Source organism: Emys orbicularis, chromosome 13, assembly GCF_028017835.1.
Source record: "Emys orbicularis isolate rEmyOrb1 chromosome 13, rEmyOrb1.hap1, whole genome shotgun sequence".
NCBI classification, from domain to species: domain Eukaryota; kingdom Metazoa; phylum Chordata; order Testudines; family Emydidae; genus Emys; species Emys orbicularis.
In genome coordinates this window covers 34,268,154-34,286,923 of record NC_088695.1, presented here as the reverse complement: position 1 = coordinate 34,286,923, position 18,770 = coordinate 34,268,154, and the positions used below count along the sequence as shown (strand labels likewise).

The 18,770-nt window shown below is 45.9% G+C and overlaps 1 long non-coding RNA gene and 3 other non-coding genes across 6 annotated transcripts; all 4 read left to right on the top strand.

Moving 5' to 3' along the window:
* Positions 1-7,695: 7,695 nt before the first annotated feature.
* LOC135887901 (uncharacterized) lies at positions 7,696-17,251 on the top strand. Of its 3 annotated transcripts, none has more exons than XR_010561831.1 (6): positions 7,696-7,741; positions 8,125-8,182; positions 10,431-10,569; positions 12,210-12,295; positions 16,100-16,213; positions 17,184-17,251. It is a non-coding gene; the product is annotated as an uncharacterized LOC135887901 (long non-coding RNA). The 3 variants fall into 3 exon arrangements; XR_010561830.1 differs by having other exon boundaries at positions 17,181-17,251; XR_010561832.1 differs by having other exon boundaries at positions 7,706-7,783; positions 17,181-17,251.
* Positions 10,258-10,335, top strand: LOC135888542 (small nucleolar RNA R38). Its single transcript, XR_010561885.1, has one exon. It is a non-coding gene; the product is annotated as a small nucleolar RNA R38 (small nucleolar RNA).
* LOC135888541 (small nucleolar RNA R38) lies at positions 12,034-12,113 on the top strand. The gene has a single exon (XR_010561884.1). It is a non-coding gene; the product is annotated as a small nucleolar RNA R38 (small nucleolar RNA).
* On the top strand, positions 12,739-12,814 carry LOC135888543 (small nucleolar RNA R38). The gene has a single exon (XR_010561886.1). It is a non-coding gene; the product is annotated as a small nucleolar RNA R38 (small nucleolar RNA).
* Positions 17,252-18,770: the final 1,519 nt, after the last annotated feature.

Sequence of the window (18,770 nt, the reverse complement as noted above, 5' to 3'; positions counted from 1 at the left end):
AGTAGCGTCAAAATCGGTATTGTCAATCCGAATTAAGGTTAGTGTGGCCGCAATTCGATGTTATTGGCCTCCAGGAGCTATCCCACAGTGCACCATTGTGACCGCTCTGGACAGCAATCTGAACTCGGATGCGCTGGCCAGGTGGACAGGAAAAGCCCCGGGAACATTTGAATTTCATTTCCTGTTTGCACAGCGTGGAGAGCACAGGTGACCACAGAGAGCTCATCAGCACAGGTAACCATGCAGGCTGATAATCGAAAAAGAGCACCAGCATGGACCGTACAGGAGGTACTGGATTTGATCGCTATATGGGGAGAGGATTCAGTGCTAGCAGAACTTCGTTCGAAAAGACGAAATGCCAAAACTTTTGAAAAAATTTCCAAGGGCATGATGGAGAGAGGCCACAATAGGGACTCAGATCAGTGCCGCGTGAAAGTCAAGGAGCTCAGACAAGCCTATCAAAAAGCAAAGGAGGCAAATGGTCGCTCCAGGTCAGAGCCGCGGACATGCCGCTTCTACGCCGAGCTAAATGCATTTCTAGAGGGGGCCGCCACCACTACCCCACCTCTGACTGTGGATTCCGAGATGGGGATAATCTCAACAGGTACACCTGATGATTCCGCGGAAGGGGAAGAGGAGGAGGAGGAGGACGAGCTGGCAGAGAGCACCCAGCTCTCCGTTCTCCCCAACAGCCAGGATCTGTTTCTCACCCTGACTGAAGTACCCTCCCAAGCCTCCCAAGCCAGTACCCAAGACCATGACCCCATGGAAGGGACCTCAGGTGAGTTTACCTTTTAAAATATAAAACATGGTTTAAAAGCAAGCATTTTTAATGATTAATTTGCCCTGAGCACTTGGGATGCATTCGCAGCCAGTACAGCTACTGGAAAAGTCTGTTAACATGTCTGGGGATGGAGCGGAAATCCTCCAGGGACATCTCCATGAAGCTCTCCTGGAGGTACTCCAAAAGCCTTGCCACAAGGTTTCTGGGCAGTGCAGCCTTATTCCGTCCTCCATGGTAGGACACTTGACCACACCATGCTAGTAGCAAGTAATCTGGTATCATTGCATGACAAAGCCTGGCAGCGTATGGTCCCGGTGTTTGCTGGCATTCAAGCAACATCCGTTCTTTATCTTGCTGTGTAATCCTCAGGAGAGTGATATCGCTTAGGGTAACCTGGTTGAAATACGGGAATTTAATTAAGGGGACAGAGGTGGCCGTTCCTACTGGGCTGTTTGCCTGTGGCTGAAAAGAAATCCTTCCCTGCATTTAGCCAAGTGCAAAGGGTGGGGGAGGGAGGATTGGCCCAGAGCTTTTCGCGTTTTGCTAGCAGGGATCTTCCCTGATACCAGCCACGCGGTGGGGGGAGGGATAAAGCACTCATCCCAGAGAATTCATGGCGGGTTGGGGGGGGTGTTAGTTTGGTTCCTGCAGGGATCTTCCCTGCTACCAGCCACGCGGTGGGGGGAGGGATAAAGCACTCATCCCAGAGAATTCATGGTGGGTTGGGGGGGGGTGTTAGTTTGGTTCCTGCAGGGATCTTCCCTGCTACCAGCCACGCGGTGGGGGGAGGGATAAAGCACTCATCCCAGAGAATTCATGGCGGGTTGGGGGGGGTGTTAGTTTGGTTCCTGCAGGGATCTTCCCTGATACCAGCCACGCGGTGGGGGAAGGGATAAAGCACTCATCCCAGAGAATTCATGGCGGGTTGGGGGGGGGGGGGGTGTTAGTTTGGTTCCTGCAGGGATCTTCCCTGATACCAGCCACGCGGTGGGGGGAGGGATAAAGCACTCATCCCAGAGAATTGGATGGTGGGGGGTGTTAGCTTGTTTTCTGCTGCTGAAGGTTAACAGGAAAACTGCAGCACAACGGGCTTTGCTTGGTATGTGGGAAAGCAGGGCTCAGAAGCCTAAAGACAGTGGCTTACCATGGCAGCATGCAAGCTGAATTCTGTTGCCCGGACCTGCGTCTGTGATCTCTAGCAGCAAAGCCACAGGCACTCAATATTAAGAGGCAAAATGCGACCTTGCACAGAAATCACATGTGCTATGTAATGTGAATAGTATTTGTCACCGTGAAAGAGTATAAGCATTGTTCTGAAAAATGTATCTTTTAAAAAAATTCTCTCCTTTTTTCACTCCCTCCAGCAGCTGCAAATGTTTCAAGCCTCCCTCCTCCTTCCCGAAGGCTATCCCAGATAAGGCGTCGGAAAAAGAAGACGCGAGACGAGATGTTTGCAGAAATCATGCAATCCACCAGGAGTGAAAGAGCTCATCTGAATGAGTGGAAGGACACGGTTTGCAAGTATAGGAAAGAAGCCAGTGAACGTGAGGACAGGAGGGACCAACGTGAGGACATGAGGGACCAACGTGAGGACATGAGGGACCAACGTGAGGACAAAAGGGACCAACGTGAGGAGAGGAGAGACGCTCGAGATGAGAGGTGGCGTCAGGAAGATCAGAGGAGGCAGGATGCAACGCTGGGGCTGCTGCGTGAGCAAACAGACATGCTCCGGCGTCTGGTGGAGCTTCAGGAATGGCTGTTGGAGAACAGAGTGCCGCTACAGCCCCTGTATAACCCCCCTACCTCCTCACCATGTTCCATAGCCTCCTCACCCAGACGTGTAAGAACACGGGGGGGGAGGCTCCGTACACCCTCCCATTCCACCCCAGTGGACAGCCCAAGCAAAAGGCTGCCATTTTTTTAACCTTTTTTTAGTGGGCTTTTCCTTCCCGCTGATCCTCCTCCCAAACCCCACTCAGGTTCTCTCCCTCTTTTTATAATCAATTAATAAAGAATAAATGATTTTTAAACAATAGTGACTTTATTTCCTTTGAAAGCAAGCTGGGGGAAGGGGGAGGGTGGGTTCCTTACAGAGAATGAGTCAATAAAGGGGGCGGGTTTTCATGAAGGATAAACAAACAGAAATTTCACACTGTAGCCTGGCCAGTCATGAAACTGGTTTTCAAAGCTTCCCTAATGCGCAGCGCTTCCTGGTGTGCTCTTCTAATCGCCCTGGTGTCTGGCTGCGCGTAATCAGCAGCCAGGCGATTTGCCTCAGCCTCCCACCCTGCCATAAAGGTCTCCCCCTTGCTCTCACAGAGATTGTGGAGCACACAGCAAGCAGTAATAACAATGGGGATATTGGTTTGGCTGAGGTCTGAGCGAGTCAGTAAGGATCGCCAGCGACCTTTTAAACGGCCAAATGCACATTCTACCACCATTCTGCACTTGCTCAGCCTGTAGTTGAACAACTCCTGACTCCTGTCCAGGCTGCCTGTGTATGGCTTCATGAGCCATGGCATTAAGGGGTAGGCTGGGTCCCCAAGAATAACAATTGGCATTTCAACATCCCCAACGGTTATTTTCTGGTCCGGAAAGTAAGTCCCTTGCTGCAGCCGTTTAAACAGATTGGTGTTCCTGAAGACGCGAGCGTCATGAACCCTTCCCGGCCAGCCCACATGGATGTTGGTGAAACGTCCCTTGTGATCCACAAGTGCTTGCAGCACCATTGAAAAGTACCCCTTGCGGTTTATGTAGTGGGTACCCTGGTGCTCCGGTGCCAAGATAGGAATATGGGTTCCATCTATCGCCCCACCACAGTTAGGGAATCCCATTGCAGCAAAGCCATCCACTATGACCTGCACATTTCCCAGAGTCACTACCTTTCGTAGCAGCACCTCCGTGATTGCTTTGGCTACTTGCATCACAGCAGCCCCCACAGTAGATTTGCCCACTCCAAATTGATTACCGACTGACCGGTAGCTGTCTGGCATTGCAAGCTTCCACAGGGCTATCGCCACTCGCTTCTCAACTGTGAGGGCTGCTCTCATCTTGGTATTCTGGCACTTCAGGGCAGGGGAAAGCAAGTCACAAAGTTCCATGAAAGTGCCCTTACGCATGCGAAAGTTTCTCAGCCACTGGGAATAGTCCCACACCTGCAACACTATGCGGTCCCACCAGTCTGTGCTTGTTTCCCGGGCCCAGAATCGGCGTTCCAAGCCTATAACCTGGCCCATTAACATCATAATCTCCAAAGCACCGGGGCCCGCGGTCTGAGAGAATTCACGGTCCATGTCCATGTCCTCATCACGCTTGTCGCTGCGCTGCAGTCGCCGCCTCCTCCTCCTCGCCGCTTTTTTCTGGTCCTGGGTAAGCTTAAACTCCACGAGAACGCGCGAGGTGTTTACAATGTTCATGACTGCGTTCTGGAGCTGAGCGGGATCCATGCTTGCTGCGGTATGGAGTCTGCAGAGTTCACTCAGGAAAAAAGGCGCGAAATGGTTGTCTGCCGTTGCTTTCAGGGAGGGAGGGGGAGGCTGTACCCAGAACCACCTGCGACAATGTTTTTTGCCCCATCACGCACTGGGGTCTCAACCCAGAATTCCAAGGGGGGTGGAGACTGCAGGAACTATGGGATAGCTATGGGAAAGCTACCCACAATGCAACGCTCTGGAAATCGATGCTATTACGGTAGCTTGGACGCACACCACCGAATTAATGTGCCTAGTGTGGCCGAATACATTCAAATTTATAAAATCGGTTTCCTAAATTCGAATTATATAAATTCGGATTAATCCCGTAGTGTAGACATACCCTAAGATACCTAATGCATGATGTGCTTGGTGGAACCTCGTTAATTCTCACTTTGTTAAGCCACAAACTCCACCGCTCACAAAAACAAAAAGCTTTCTCCGTCACCCAGCAAAGATTTAAGAGTGGAAGCACGGTTGTAACCAGAGACTTTCTCATTTCTACAAAATAGCCCCTGGAACATTTTCTGCTTCAGTGTGAGTGTAGGAGCTTAAATAATTACCGTGAATTACACTCATCTCAGATAAAGGACCTAAGTACATATTGTGGCACTTATTTATTGTGTTGGTTTGCTTACTTGCTATTTAGCAAAATTAATTCATTTGCTCTATGGGTATCTAGCGATCTATCTTAGGCTTTTACTGCTGCCCATGACTGTAGTATCTGAATGCCTGCCATACAAAAGCTATAGCAGTAGCAAAGTCCCTAATAAGTCTTTGGCTCTTCTCTCTTTTCAGGCTCTAAGGCCTGGTCCCCACTAAGCCCCCACTTCGGACTAAGGTACGCAAATTCAGCTACGTTAATAACGTAGCTGAATTCGAAGTACCTTAGTCCGAACTTACCGCGGGTCCAGACACGGCAGGCAGGCTCCCCCGTCGATGCCGCGTACTCCTCTCGCCGAGCTGGAGTACCGGCGTCGACGGCGAGCACTTCCGGGATCGATCCGGGATCGATTTATCGCGTCTAAACCAGACACGATAAATCGATCCCAGAACATCGATTGCCTGCCGCCGGACCCTCCGGTAAGTGTAGACGTACCCTAAGTTCTGCATGGGGTAGGCTTCTAGTTTTTTAGGTTTTGACAATTTTTTATTAATTCACCTTTATTGTTTTTTATGGTTGATTTATTAAGGGTTTTTGTTTGGTTGGCCGGTTTTGGGGTTTTGGGGTGTTTTAATAACTGGGATGACAAATGTACCCTCATTGTGGGCAAGTGGATAAAAGTTTACAGAATGTTTCAATCGCCTATAATGATAAATGGTGATGGGAAAAGGGGAGACAGAGAGATTGAGTTGGTGGGTTTCAGTCCAGCACCTAACAGGCCGGTGCCCACATCACACAGAAGCACCATTCAACTGGCACTAGCTGGCACCCTCTGCAGAGAGGCTGAGCACTGAATGGACATGGAGACTGAACTCCAGTCTCATCCCTGGAAATGGTTTCTCCGGGTCAGGTAATTGGTGGGGGCGGGGAGGGCATTGGTGGGTAAGGGTGAATGGCTGGTGCCCATGCTGTGTAAGGCCTCTGGTTAGACAGAGGGTGACATCCAGAGGCAGTACAGTCATGTGGTTAGTGAAATGGTCTGTGAGACCTGGGTTCTGTTCCCACATCTACCACTCACCTGCTGTGGGACCTCAGCTGACTTCACCTCCATTTCCCCTCCCACGCTTTTTTTCTCTCAATCTCTTTGGAGCAGGGACTCTCCCTCAGGGTGTTTATACAGTCCCCAGCAAACTATTGTAACATTAGTAATAATTAGGAGGTCATTCGTTAGGGCTTCCACCAGCACTGTGCTTCCTGGGGGGATGGAGGAGAGGGAGGATTCCTAAGAAAGGGCGGGGAGCTCTGATTTCTAATGTAGGGAAGATGCTCGGGGTTTTTCCTGTGTTATAGATTATACACCTGAAGGTTAAAGATAGCATCTATGCATGAGCAGATAAACCCCAGAGGTGTAGAAATGGATACTTTGTATACTTGCTACTTTTGCTTTTGTTCCATTTGTTTCTTTTAGAGCAGTATACATTTTGGCTATTTAAAATTTGTTACAATTCATGGGTTGAGTGGTGCCCTATTAATTTTACAGCATCCTTTACTAATAAATGATAATCAGACCACTTATAGCATGCATTACATATTCAAAGTATTATACACACACTAATTAATCTCTAATTAATCCAAAACCTCTAGCTAATTAGCCATTTAAAATTAAGGCTGGTACTGCCTGTTGGAGATGCAGAGCTCTGTATCAATGCTAAGTATGATCATATTTTTATTATTAACTGTGAAGATTCAACAAACGCCATTAATAACCGGTAATGCTAATACTGTGTTCACAGAGGCACTAGTGCTTGATTCTGAACTCACATCCGTGTAAATCAGGAGAAACTCACCGACATCTAATCAGATCTGTCCATCTATCTATAGTGTACTATTGCTGTGGTTTCTGTGCAGCTGGTGTGGAGTTACACCAATGTGACAGCAGTATATGTGAGATCAAAACCAAGCCCAGGGTTTGAATTTGTTTCATTCTTTATTATTATTGTATTTCTTCTTTGTTAAGTGCCAACAGGAAGCATGGCTCTGTTCTAAATCCAAAATTAGACAATCCTTGTCACAGAAACTTACAGTGTAGAGAAGACAAGATGTAACAGGGAATTTAGAGAAGGGCATCACAGAGAATTCTTTATTTGTTATTAGCTCCTTCACAAAAGGGGTGAGGCTTTGGGTCTTTCGTCATTTAGTCTCACCTTAGCTATCATCTTGTATATGGTATAGTGCTCCACCACTGATGCCAGCCTTTAATGTCCATTAGTCAAATTTCCAACAAGCACTGTTGTACTTTCTGCCACAGACTTTTATTCTGTGTGTGTACAATGCCTAATCCAGTGGCGCCTGTTCCCTCTGGCGCTGTGGCTGTACAAAGAGGAATAATAATACTTTCAGGAAGGGCTCAAATGGAGATATGGAGGCAGCTTTGTGAACTCTGCTAGGTAGAGCATTTAGCATGGAAGAAAGCACCAAGACAGGAGTGGGAGAAAGAAATTAATCAAATTCTGATCTGATTTGCAGCCCCATTGCTTCTGACTGCCCAGGCCGCTGTAATCCTGGGCAGAATCTGGCCTGCCCATCAGGCAAGCTCATTGTTAACAAAGTTAGCAGCTTGCCCCATGGAGCAGCAGCGTGTAAAACACCCGGGAGACCCAAGCGGGCTGTACGATGAAAATACCGCCACTCCCTCCAAAGACTCAGCCTCCCTACAAAGAAGCCTCAGAGGCACTAGCGGGCCAGACGAAAAAACTACATTTCCCACCAGCCCCTCTCAGCCTCGCGAGAGGTGAAACGAGACTTGCAGTGGATAGGGCGGGACACTTCCGGCTGTTGCGGTCTCTTCCGCTCGCAGCCGGCGGGGTGGCGGGCGAACTGGTGGTGAGTAGATTAGGACTGTGGCAGGATCCGATGCCATCCTCGGTAACGGCGCCTTGTAGGCTGACGCGGTCTCGTGATAAGTGAGCGGGTGGCGATTGTGCATCGCCCCGCGGTGTATCAGTTGGGTTGGTGCCCGGTTAGCGTGTCGCTTTGGTGGTGTAAGTGCTGCCCCCTTCCCCATCAGCCTGTGCGGAAGATCTTTGGCCGCAAGTCCCATGGCTGCCTCTAGCTTGTTCTCTCCTCCTCGATGGGGGAGTGACTAGGGCCCGGGTGCCCCTCTATCAATTGCCTCTGTTCCTCTGAAGCTACTGGCCCAGCTGGGTATGGGAAAGCGGCTGGTGATAAGATGCCCCAATTAACCCCTCTGGTTTCCCCTGTTGCAGGTCCCTGCCTAAAGCATGCAGGAGGAAGGAAAGCCCAGCAGCACCCTGCTGAGTCCTGGTAAGTGGGCAGATTAAATGACAGTGCAGCACAGGGGAAAGCTGGCAGCTCCCCCTTCCTTGTCCCCGGAAAGCTTCATTCAAGAGCCTGGGCTGAGGCACCCAAAGTCTTGGTGTAATTCAAGTTTAAAACCCACCCCTACTAGGTCATGTGACGTGCTGGGCCATTGAGTTGTCCCTTAAACCAGGGGTTCTTAACCTTCTTTCGGAGGCACCCCAACATGCTATAAAAACTCCATGGCCCACCTGTGCCACAGCAACTGTTTTCCTGCATATAAAAGCCAGGGCTGGCCTGCAAGCAGGGCAACTGCCTGGGCCCCATGCCACAGGGAGCATTGTGAAGATAAGGTGCTCAGGCTTTGACTTCAGCTCAGGGCTCTGGGCTGCAGTCTTGTGTGGTGGGGCTTTGGCTTTCTGCACTGGGCCCTAGGGAGTCTAACACCAGCCATAAGCATGGTGGCCCTGAAACCTGCCTGTGGGGCCTGGGCCCCTAGTTGAGAGACACTGCCTTAAACTACTCTAGGGTTCTCTGCGTAACTGTATATGCACTCATAGTGGTTCCTGATTCTACCCACTGGGCATTACTAATGGCCTCTGTGCTAAATGCGTCTGGGGTGTGTATATGGCACATGAATATTAAGGTTTGTGGCTCAAAGGGACACCTCCTATTCAGATATTCTGTTCCAATGACTCCTGTATATTATTGCCTACTTTGAAGGGACAGCTTGAATCCTGCTATTGTTGCTGAAGTCATTTCCTTTTGGCTGTAAACTGAAAAGCACTTCTGGTCTTGGTAGCTCATGGGAAATGTCTGAGAATTTTTACTTCTAAAGGGAATGGTTTCCCCCAAGGAACAGAGACTGAGAGTCTGTTCCCTTCCTTGCTCAAACTTTAGCATTTTATGCACTTCTTTGACACCTTAACAGGAAGTCATGGTAGGTGAAGTAATATCCTTTCGTTGGACCAACTACTGTTGGTGGAAGGGACAGGCTTTTGGGTTGCACGGTGTTCTTAAAGTCTCTTTTGGTTTCTCTTAACATGGAACAGTCAGTGTGAAATCCAGTCAATATAACAAAGCTAAGTTATGTCAGGTTCTGCTGACTGCCCTTGCTAAGTATTGCTGTTATACAAAACATGAACATGTAATTGTATATGGTGTGTTTCTCTCCTGCTATGTGGGAGAACTGCACAAACAGGGAAAACCAAGAGATTTTGGAAGTGTTCTTTAAAGTCTATAGGGATCTTTTCATTCACTTCAGTAAGGTTTGAACCATTGCCCTAACTGATTATTTGGGTAAACAGTACAGCTAACAATATAATATGCTGCATGTGTCTATGATGGATAAAGTAAGCTTTTTAAAAGGTACAGTTGAATCTGAGTTATGAACACCAGAGTGACTATTCAGTTCGTAAATCACACACCTCATTTGAAACGGGAAGGACACAGTCTGGCAGTAGCAAAGATATGGGGGGGGAGCAAATGTAGTACAGTACTGTGTTAAACATAAGTTTCAAAGCTGTGTTAAATCAATGTTCAGTTGTAAACTTTTAAAAGAACGACCATAATGTTTTGTTCAGAGTTACAAACAGCCTCTATTCCCGAGGTGTTCGTAACGCTGAGCTTCTACTGTAAATAAATTTCTCCTTTACTCTTTTCATTCCGACTAATCTTAAGGGGTTCTGGTAGCGGTGACAGAACAAAGTGATTGATTTATTTTTAAGCTGACTTTCCCATCAGTGTGAAGTGCTTCTCTGAGCAGTTCTGGTGTGAATTCTACTACAAAAGCAATACTCTGATACTAGAAAGATTTGTTTCTTTTTGGAGTGGGTGATGAGTTTGGCTAACAAACAGCCTTCATGCTGAACGTGCAATGCCTTTGCACAACACAACCTCTAACTGAAATGTCCAAAAAAGAAAATGAGTACTATTGAAGGTGCATACTGCTGATGCCACCAGGTGTCATTGTCACCTGGGGTGGAGAGCATGGCAATCAAAGGAACAGATACAGTTAGAGTAGAACCTTTGGCTCTGCACACACCGACTTTGCCTGGTACGGGTCTTAACTGTTTTGAAAGCTGAGCAGGTGATGATACAAAGTTATCCCTGTCTGAAAAAGATCTTTTCACTTGTGGAGTTGTGATTCTGAAGCTCAGCACTGCAAAATCGATTTAAGGAAACCCAGAAATGAGAGCTTGTCTGATCGTATGTTGACTAACCCTAACCCTGTGACCTGTTCTTAAATTCCCAGGGTGCAGCACCTCTTTCTGTTTGGAAATCAAGGATGAGGCTTTTGGATGAGAGTATCCCTCCCACTTAACCACCCATGAGTCTCTAACGAAGGAGGTGAAAATTCCTTTGTCAGTGTTCGTCTGCTCATCTGCACAATGGTGAGGCATGTTAGCATCTGTCTTGTGCTGTCAAAAAATCTAAGTCCCTTTCATTGTTGTTGGGAAATGGAGGCAAGACTGCTCTATTCAGTGGTTTTGGATGACACTGTTGTGATCCCTAGGGCTAATGAGTGCAGATATAAAAACTCAATGCTTGATTATTGTAATTATTCTGTCTCTCCCTCCCACCTGTCCTGGCTGCTGCTTTGTTGCAGTAGACATTTGAGTGCAAACCCCTTGGCTTTCAAAGACCACAAGTTGAAAGGTAGGGTTCCATGAATGGGGATTTAAGTCTGTCATTGTGCTAGGTTGGACAGCTGGGTGCTGTGACAGTCAAAGGTGAGTGGGAGAATGGAGTACGGAGGGATTAGGTAACACTCTGCTATAGAGATACTTGATGCAGCTCATCCCACAAATATATTTGTTAAAGGAATAGAGCTAGTGAAAGAATAATTAGTCTGTGCATTGATCTGGACTTACGCTGAAGCCTTTTTAAGCTTTCTTTGGCTGGAGGGGAGGCATAGTGATGACTCAACAGGGAATATAAAAGCTAAAGGCACCTCCAAAGGATGTATTAATAGTTTATTTTCCGTATGTCCAAGTGTATTTCATGTAATAAGCCCTCAAATGTCTTACAGAAAGTGCTGGTGGATTCTTCCTGTATGTGAGAGTCGGGGCGGGGGGGGTGTTACAACATTTCCACATGTTTGTCAGAAGCTGGGAATGAGCGACGGGATGAATCACTTGATGATTACCTGCTCTGTCCATTCCCTCTGGGGCACTAGCTCCTGTTGGAAGACAGGATACTGGACTAGATGGACCTTTGGTCTGACCCAGTATAGCCGTTCTTATGATAAGTTCTTAACGTAGCGCAGGGTAGTCCAACTGGTGGCCCCCAAATGTGTCCACTACACAGCAGACCTGCTCTAGAAAATGGTGTCCTGTGCAGCGTGACCTTGCACGCATTGTATGTGACGACATCGCATGGAGGACACCATTTTGTAGAGCATGTATTTCTGTATGTGGCTGGTGGAGGTGCCCCAAAACTAGCATCTGGCCATGAGCACTGAAAAGGTTGAGCCAAGAGGGATGCTGTTGGCTTGAAATACAGTGAATAAAAATGAATTTTAAAGTAGCTTCAGGTAAGGGACCTTCCCCCCCCTTGTCCCTGCCAGCGTGTAGTTTTACAGCCTTGTCTCACACACAGGGGAAACTGACACTAATCACCCAATTTTGATCATACGAAGGGCCCAAATTGGGAGGGGGTTGGGGAAGTGGTACTTTTTTTTTTTTTTTTTTTCCATTTTAGTAACTATAGGTAACACTTTAAGTTGGTGTCCCTGTAAGCAAGGATTTAGAATGAGAAATCTTGGGGTGTGGATGCCTACTCTTGAGTGGGTGACAAGTAAACAGCTGCAAAGAATGTCCTTTGCCCTCATGCTGGGCAGATCTCTAGTCTGAGTGCTGAGCTGGTGATGATGCTAAGTTATCCCTGTCTGAAAAAGAAAACTTCCTTTGTGGAATTCTGACTCTCTGAGGCTCAGCACTTTCACGTCTGCTTTAATGAAACTGAAGGATCAAAGTTTACAAAGGACTGGTATGATGAATCTTTAACATGTGGCTTGTACTTGCATTCACAGGATGCAATGTGTCTTCCACCCAGTGATCCAGTACTAAAGAAAGTGCCTGTCTCAAGCCAGGGGCTGGTAACTTTGACTGCAAGCTGGTAAGGAATTGCTAGAGAAATGTTTGCCTCTGTGCCTTGTGAGAAATCAACAGGCTTTTTGGTCAGCAGAGGTGGGTCATGGCGTGCAGAGTGCTGATTCCTTGAACCTATTCCTTGCCAGGGAAGCATAGGAATGTAGTGGGTGATCATTAGTATGTTCAGCTGTTGCCCTCCTGAACAGATTGAATCCTGTCTCTTATCAGGCTGTAACCTGATGTGGTGAATGACAAAGGGCCAAGGAAATGATGGTCCAAATGTTGCCGAAAGGAGCAGAACTCGACTTGATGTCCAGTTTTCCACACATTCCTCCTCCCTGCCAGTTGCTTAATCTCTGTGATCATATCTGGGTTACACCTGCAGTGGGCAAGGCTGACACACTCTGCAGAGCTCTTCAAATGTATCCTAACTAGGTTTTCAGTCTGCTTTTCTGTCCCTTGAAGTCTATAAGCCAGTGATGTGATGTTATCCCTGTCTGAAAATTCAGCCATGAGGGGGAAAAACAAATATTCTGAGGCTTTTGAGCTTTGCCCCCGGCAGTTTATTTTCCTACCTTGGTGGCTTTTGTAGAAGATTAAAATCTGAAAGACAAGATAAATGATAGGATGTCCTTTGAGTTTCCCATTTGTCTGTGCTGAATCCTATCCTGGGCAATCATCACCGCTTTGTCTTGGTGAATCCTATAGAACTTGCACTTGGGGACATTTCCCAGGAGCCATCCTTTTTCAACATAATGGATAAATGGAACCCTTCAAAATAGGCATTGCCCAGTTTGGTGCATTCTGTAAAATCTTTAGCAAACAAAAAATTGGTTGTGGATTTCATGTATGATAAAGGGTTTTTTAGAGACACATGTTGCTTGCCCTGGCTAGTGGGAAAATTTGAGAGGTTTGTGCTTAACTTGAGTGATCAACCTTCTGTTCACTTACAATCTGATTTTTGTCTGTTACCTTGACACTGCAGTAACATTGTCAGTGTTTCTGGTCGAACCAGCTTTGAAGCTTGTTCTACTGGCAAAATGCTGATTTAACTGATTCTAACTGGTGGGGAGACCTATAGGCAAAACATTGGCTATAATAACTTGATTGTGTCTTCTGTGGTGGCTCTTTTTATGGTGTCAACCAAATATGTGACATCAGAGGAATACGCTCCTGGGAGCCAGGATTTGGACTGGTCCATAACTACTTGATCTATGTGCTGTACCACTAGCATGTCAGAGCAAAAGCAGTGTTTCACCTCCCCACTACACTTGTGACAATTGTTTCTTCCCATCCCAAAGCGATAGGCAGCAGCCAAATTGGGATAGTGTTTGAGTTTCAAATACATTGCATAATGCTCTGTTCAGTACGCTGCTCTGATCAGTGCAAGATGCAAAGACATAGTAAGAGATAAGAACATAAGAACGGCCGTACCGGGTCAGACCAAAGGTCCATCTAGCCCAGTATCCTGTCTACCGACAGTGGCCAATTCCAGGTGCCCCAGAGGGAGTGGACCAACAGGCAATGATCAAGTGATCTCTCTCCTGCCATCCATCTCCATCCTCTGACAAACAGAGGCTAGGGACACCATTCCTTACCCATCCTGGCTAATAGCCATTAATGGACTTAACCACCATGAATTTATCCAGTTCTCTTCTAAATGCTGTTATAGTCCTAGCCTTCACAACCTCCTCAGGTAAGGAGTTCCACAAGTTGACTGTGCGCTCCGTGAAGAAGAACTTCCTTGTATTTGTTTTATACCTGCTGCCTATTTTCATTTGGTGACCCCTAGTTCTTGTATTATGGGAATAAGTAAATAACTTTTCCTTATCCACTTTCTCCACATCACTCATGATTTTATATACCTCTATCATATCCCCCCTTAGTCTCCTCTTTTCCAAGCCGAAGAGTCCTAGCCTCTCTTTAATCTCTCCTCATATGGGACCTGTTCCAAACCCCTAATCATTTTAGTTGCCCTTTTCTGAACCTTTTCTAGTGCCAGTATCTTTTTTTAGATGAGGAGACCACATCTGTACACAGTATTCAAGATGTGGGCGTACCATCGATTTATATAAGGGCAATAATATATTCTCAGTCTTATTCTCTATCCCCTTTTTAATGATCCCTAACATCCTGTTTGCTTTTTTGACCGCCTCTGCACACTGCGCAGACATCTTCAGAGAACTATCCATGATGACTCCAAGATCTTTTTCATGACTTGTAGCTAAATTAACCCCCATCATATTGTATGTATAGTTGGGGTTATTTTTTCCAATGTGCATTACTTTACATTTATCCACATTAAATTTCATTTGCCATTTTGTTGACCAATCACTTAGTTTGGTGAGATCTTTTTGAAGTTCATCACAGTCTGCTTTGGTCTTAACTATCTTGAGCAGTTTAGTATCATCTGCGAACTTTGCCACCTCACTGTTTACCCCTTTCTCCAGGTCATTTATGAATAAGTTGAATAGGATTGGTCCGAGCACTGACCCTTGGGGAACACCACTAGTTACCCCTCTCCATTCTGAGAATTTACCATTAATTCCTACCCTTTGTTCCCGGTCTTTTAACCAGTTCTCAATCCATGAAAGGACCTTCCCTTTTATCCCTTGACAACTTAATTTACGTAAGAGCCTTTGGTGAGGGACCTTGTCAAATGCTTTCTGGAGATCTGGTACACTATGTCCACTGGATTCCCCTTGTCCACATGTTTGTTGACCCCTTCAAAGAACTCTAATAGATTAGTAAGACACGATTTCCCTTTACAGAAACCATGTTGACTATTGCTCAACAGTTTGTTTTTCTATGTGTCTGATAATTTTATTCTTAACTATTGTTTCGACTAATTTGCCCAGTACCGACGTTAGACTTACTGGTCTGTAATTGCCGGGATCACCTCTAGTGCCCTTTTTAAATATTGGCGTTACATTAGCTAACTTCCAGTCATTGGGTACAGAAGCCGATTTAAAGGACAGGTTACAAACCTTAGTTAATAGTTCCGCAACTTCACATTTGAGTTCTTTCAGAACTCTTGGGTGAATGCCATCTGGTCCCGGTGACTTGTTAATGTTAAGTTTATCAATTAATTCCAAAACCACCTCTAGTGATACTTCAATCTGTGACAGTTCCTCAGATTTGTCACCTACAAAAGCCGGCTCAGGTTTGGGAATCTCCCTAACATCCTCAGCCGTGAAGACTGAAGCAAAGAATCCATTTAGTTTCTCTGCAATGACTTTATCGTCTTTAAGTGCTCCTTTTGTATCTCAATCATCAAGGGGGCCCCACTGGTTGTTTAGCAGGCTTCCTGCTTCTGATATACTTAAAAAACATTATTACCTTTGGAGTTTTTGGCTAGCTGTTCTTCAAACTCCTCTTTGGCTTTTCTTATTATATTCTTGCACTTAATTTGGCAGCATTTATGCTCCTTTCTATTTGCCTCACTAGGATCATTGTTTTCTCCTCAGGGAACACAAGAGCCCTACCGTCCTCTGTCATGCTCCACTTTATTTCTCCATCCCTGAATAACCTCTTGATTCTTTTATCAAAACAATAAGAGTAATAGCATTGAGAGCAAGAGGATGTTCTTGCTCTAGAGGCTACAGCAAGAGATTGGACAGCCAATCAAAGATTTACGTTCTATTCCTGACCTGCAGCTTGACCTTGGGCAAGTCACTTAACTTCTGTACCCCATGTCACAAATGAGGAAAGAGGAGAACTCATACGTGCCTTTTTAAGGACTCTGAGATCTTGAATTTAAAAAGTTTCCAAATGACTGACCATTAACTGCATTCTTTCTAGCAACTTACTGTAATTTAAACTCCAACAGGATTTGAAGGTGTGATCAATCTGCCAGAGGTCCTTGTAACACGTGCATGGTTTCCTGACCTGGAATGAATTGGACAATGGATCCAAAGATAACAGAACTCCTTTAGGCTTGGAGGTTGGTATGTGGGATGGGGAGGAATGTAGTAGAAAACCAATGGATTTGTTTTAAGTGTTTGGTGTTTGATATGCGGTAGATTTGCAGTGAATTCCTGTACAAAACTTTGTTCTATCATATGGATTTTTCATGTCACACTTTGGCGCAATGTCAGGATTTGTTTAATTAGAAGGCATAATTTATTGAGTAAGGAAAAACTGGAGCTGTCTGCTCCCAAGTTGCAAATAAAACAAGAGAGTCTAGAAATAGAAAATAAAAGTAAACAGTGTTCAGTACTTGTGGAGATTCAGGAACTGGTTCAAAGCAAATCTTATTTGTTGTATCTAGATAGCAGCTGTTTTTTTGCAGACTGCATGTCAGTTGACTTTGATAAGTCTCTAACTTCAGGATGCTGCTGCAAAAGAGGGAGAATGATCTGAAGCAAGGTCTCAGTCTGTCTCCTATATAGTCCTTGTTTATCAGTACTTCTCATTTGGTACCTGATACCCACAGGTGACGTCACCAGCACATAACTGCAGGGTTTCCTCTTTGCTGTTGAGTTTGACACAGCTCCGTGGTGTCTGTTAAGGCAAGAATGGGTCTTAGACTCAAGTGCTGAAAAGGGACGATTGCTTGGAGTGCTAGGAACATGGCTCCAGTGAGACTAGCTGTGACATTGACAGGACCAGCCTTGCATCTGATAAAGTGCAGGTCTTTATCATGCCAGTCAGTAATAGAGCAAGAACTGGCCTGTCCATCATTTCAGTTAAGTCTTGCCAACCTCCTCAAACGATCTTCTTTGTATTCCTGGTAAAATAAAGATGGATGGCTCCTTTGTGTCCTTGGCGTTTGGCCACCTTCCCTACCTTGGTTTTTTTTTTTTTTTTTTTTTTTTTTTTTTTTAAACAATAAATTTGACAGCACAGAAGAAAGGGGCTTGTTAATGTCTTCCTTTACTGACTAGATCCTGTTTTGCTTTTTCTCCCAGCAGGGCTGGCTGGAGAAGAGAGCTGTTGACCAAGGAGGCTTTATCTTTCAGAAATAAATCATCAAAAATGTCAGGTGTCTGAGTTTTAGTGATGCTCTAAACCCAAAGTTAAGTGAGTCCAACCAGCCCTTTCACCTATGATACATCAGACTCTATGCTATATGACTGCAAGGAGAAGGGCGAGACCCTCATAACTAAAAGAGGCTACATCACTAGGCTATAGAAAAAGCTAGTAACATGCAGCACTTTACAGGGTTTTGAGAATGTAAGGCCCTCCACACTGGGGCTTATGGCTGGAACAGTTTTCAGATATGGTTACAGCCTTCCATGACTAACCTACCCCTATAGAAGGCAAGAGACCTGCTTGTACCAGTAGGGTATAGTAGAACTGTTCCCTAACTGAGCTAAAGTTCTAGATCCCCCATGTTGGGCACTGATGTGGACTTGGACAATTCACATCCCCCATCTGTTAAATGCGGATAACGTGTATGTGCTTTACAGATATGGAATGAGTCAGTCTGAACACTGCTATTTTCTGTATCTTGCAATACATAAAATCAAACCTGAGAACAGACACAGTGGCACAGCAAGGTTGAGTTTCTGGGTATCCCGACACCTAGTCTTGTACCCTAGCTGTTCCCGCTGAGTGCGGTTCTACAAGGATGACTAGGACAAATAAACTATTTTTAAAAATGTTAATTCTTGGGCTTAGAGCAAAGCAAGTGGGTGCTGAGCCCCTGGCTGTGCACATTAGGATCACATTCATCAGCCTTTGCCACCACTTGTTGCTCATGTTCACCCTCCACTCCTGTGTAGAAATTCACTGCAGCGCTACCCCCAGGTCAGACTCCTCTGATGTCCAGCCACACACTGTATTGTTGCTCTGCTTTCAGTGCCAGCCTCTGCCAGTCATATTCTACCCCCTTCCCCCACCCCAACCCAAAACAACAAAGGAAAACATAAAATATCATTCAACATTTATGCAATTATACAGAGTGGGAAAATGTTTCAAATTACACTCCTCCATTGTGCTTTAGCATCCATCCATCACTAGTCATTGCAACCTCCCTGTAGAACAAAACCAACCTGTTGCTGATCTACTCTTCCTAGTTACATGTAATTAACTTACAAAATGTAGCTTCAGGGTTAAAGAATTTTCCCTCCTTACTGCTGGCTAGTTGGGTTTTTTATTTAGCTTGATGGGGATTTAGTATTAAGTAATGGAGTGGTGGGTTCCATCCATCTACAAGGGCTGGGGCTCTTCCTCTGAATATACACGGTGCCCCTAGGTTTGCAATGCAAAATAATGCATAGGGTCCCATCCAACTCCTCCCGTTTGACCAGGTCCACCTGCCCCAATTTCCTGTGGGGGAGCCTAATTAAGCTATGACAACCCCACCCTCACCTGTTGACATCAATGTGGAGTGAAAGCCCCAGGAGCGTGGCTGAAGCACAGGTTGGAGAGGGCAGTCAGCCTCTGCTGTATGCTGCTAGTCATGGGAGATCTGTCTGGAAAGTGGAGTGTATGTGCATGTGTTGGCTCTGGGCGCCTTCATACAGTTAAGGCTGCCTGGCCACAATGCTCTTCAC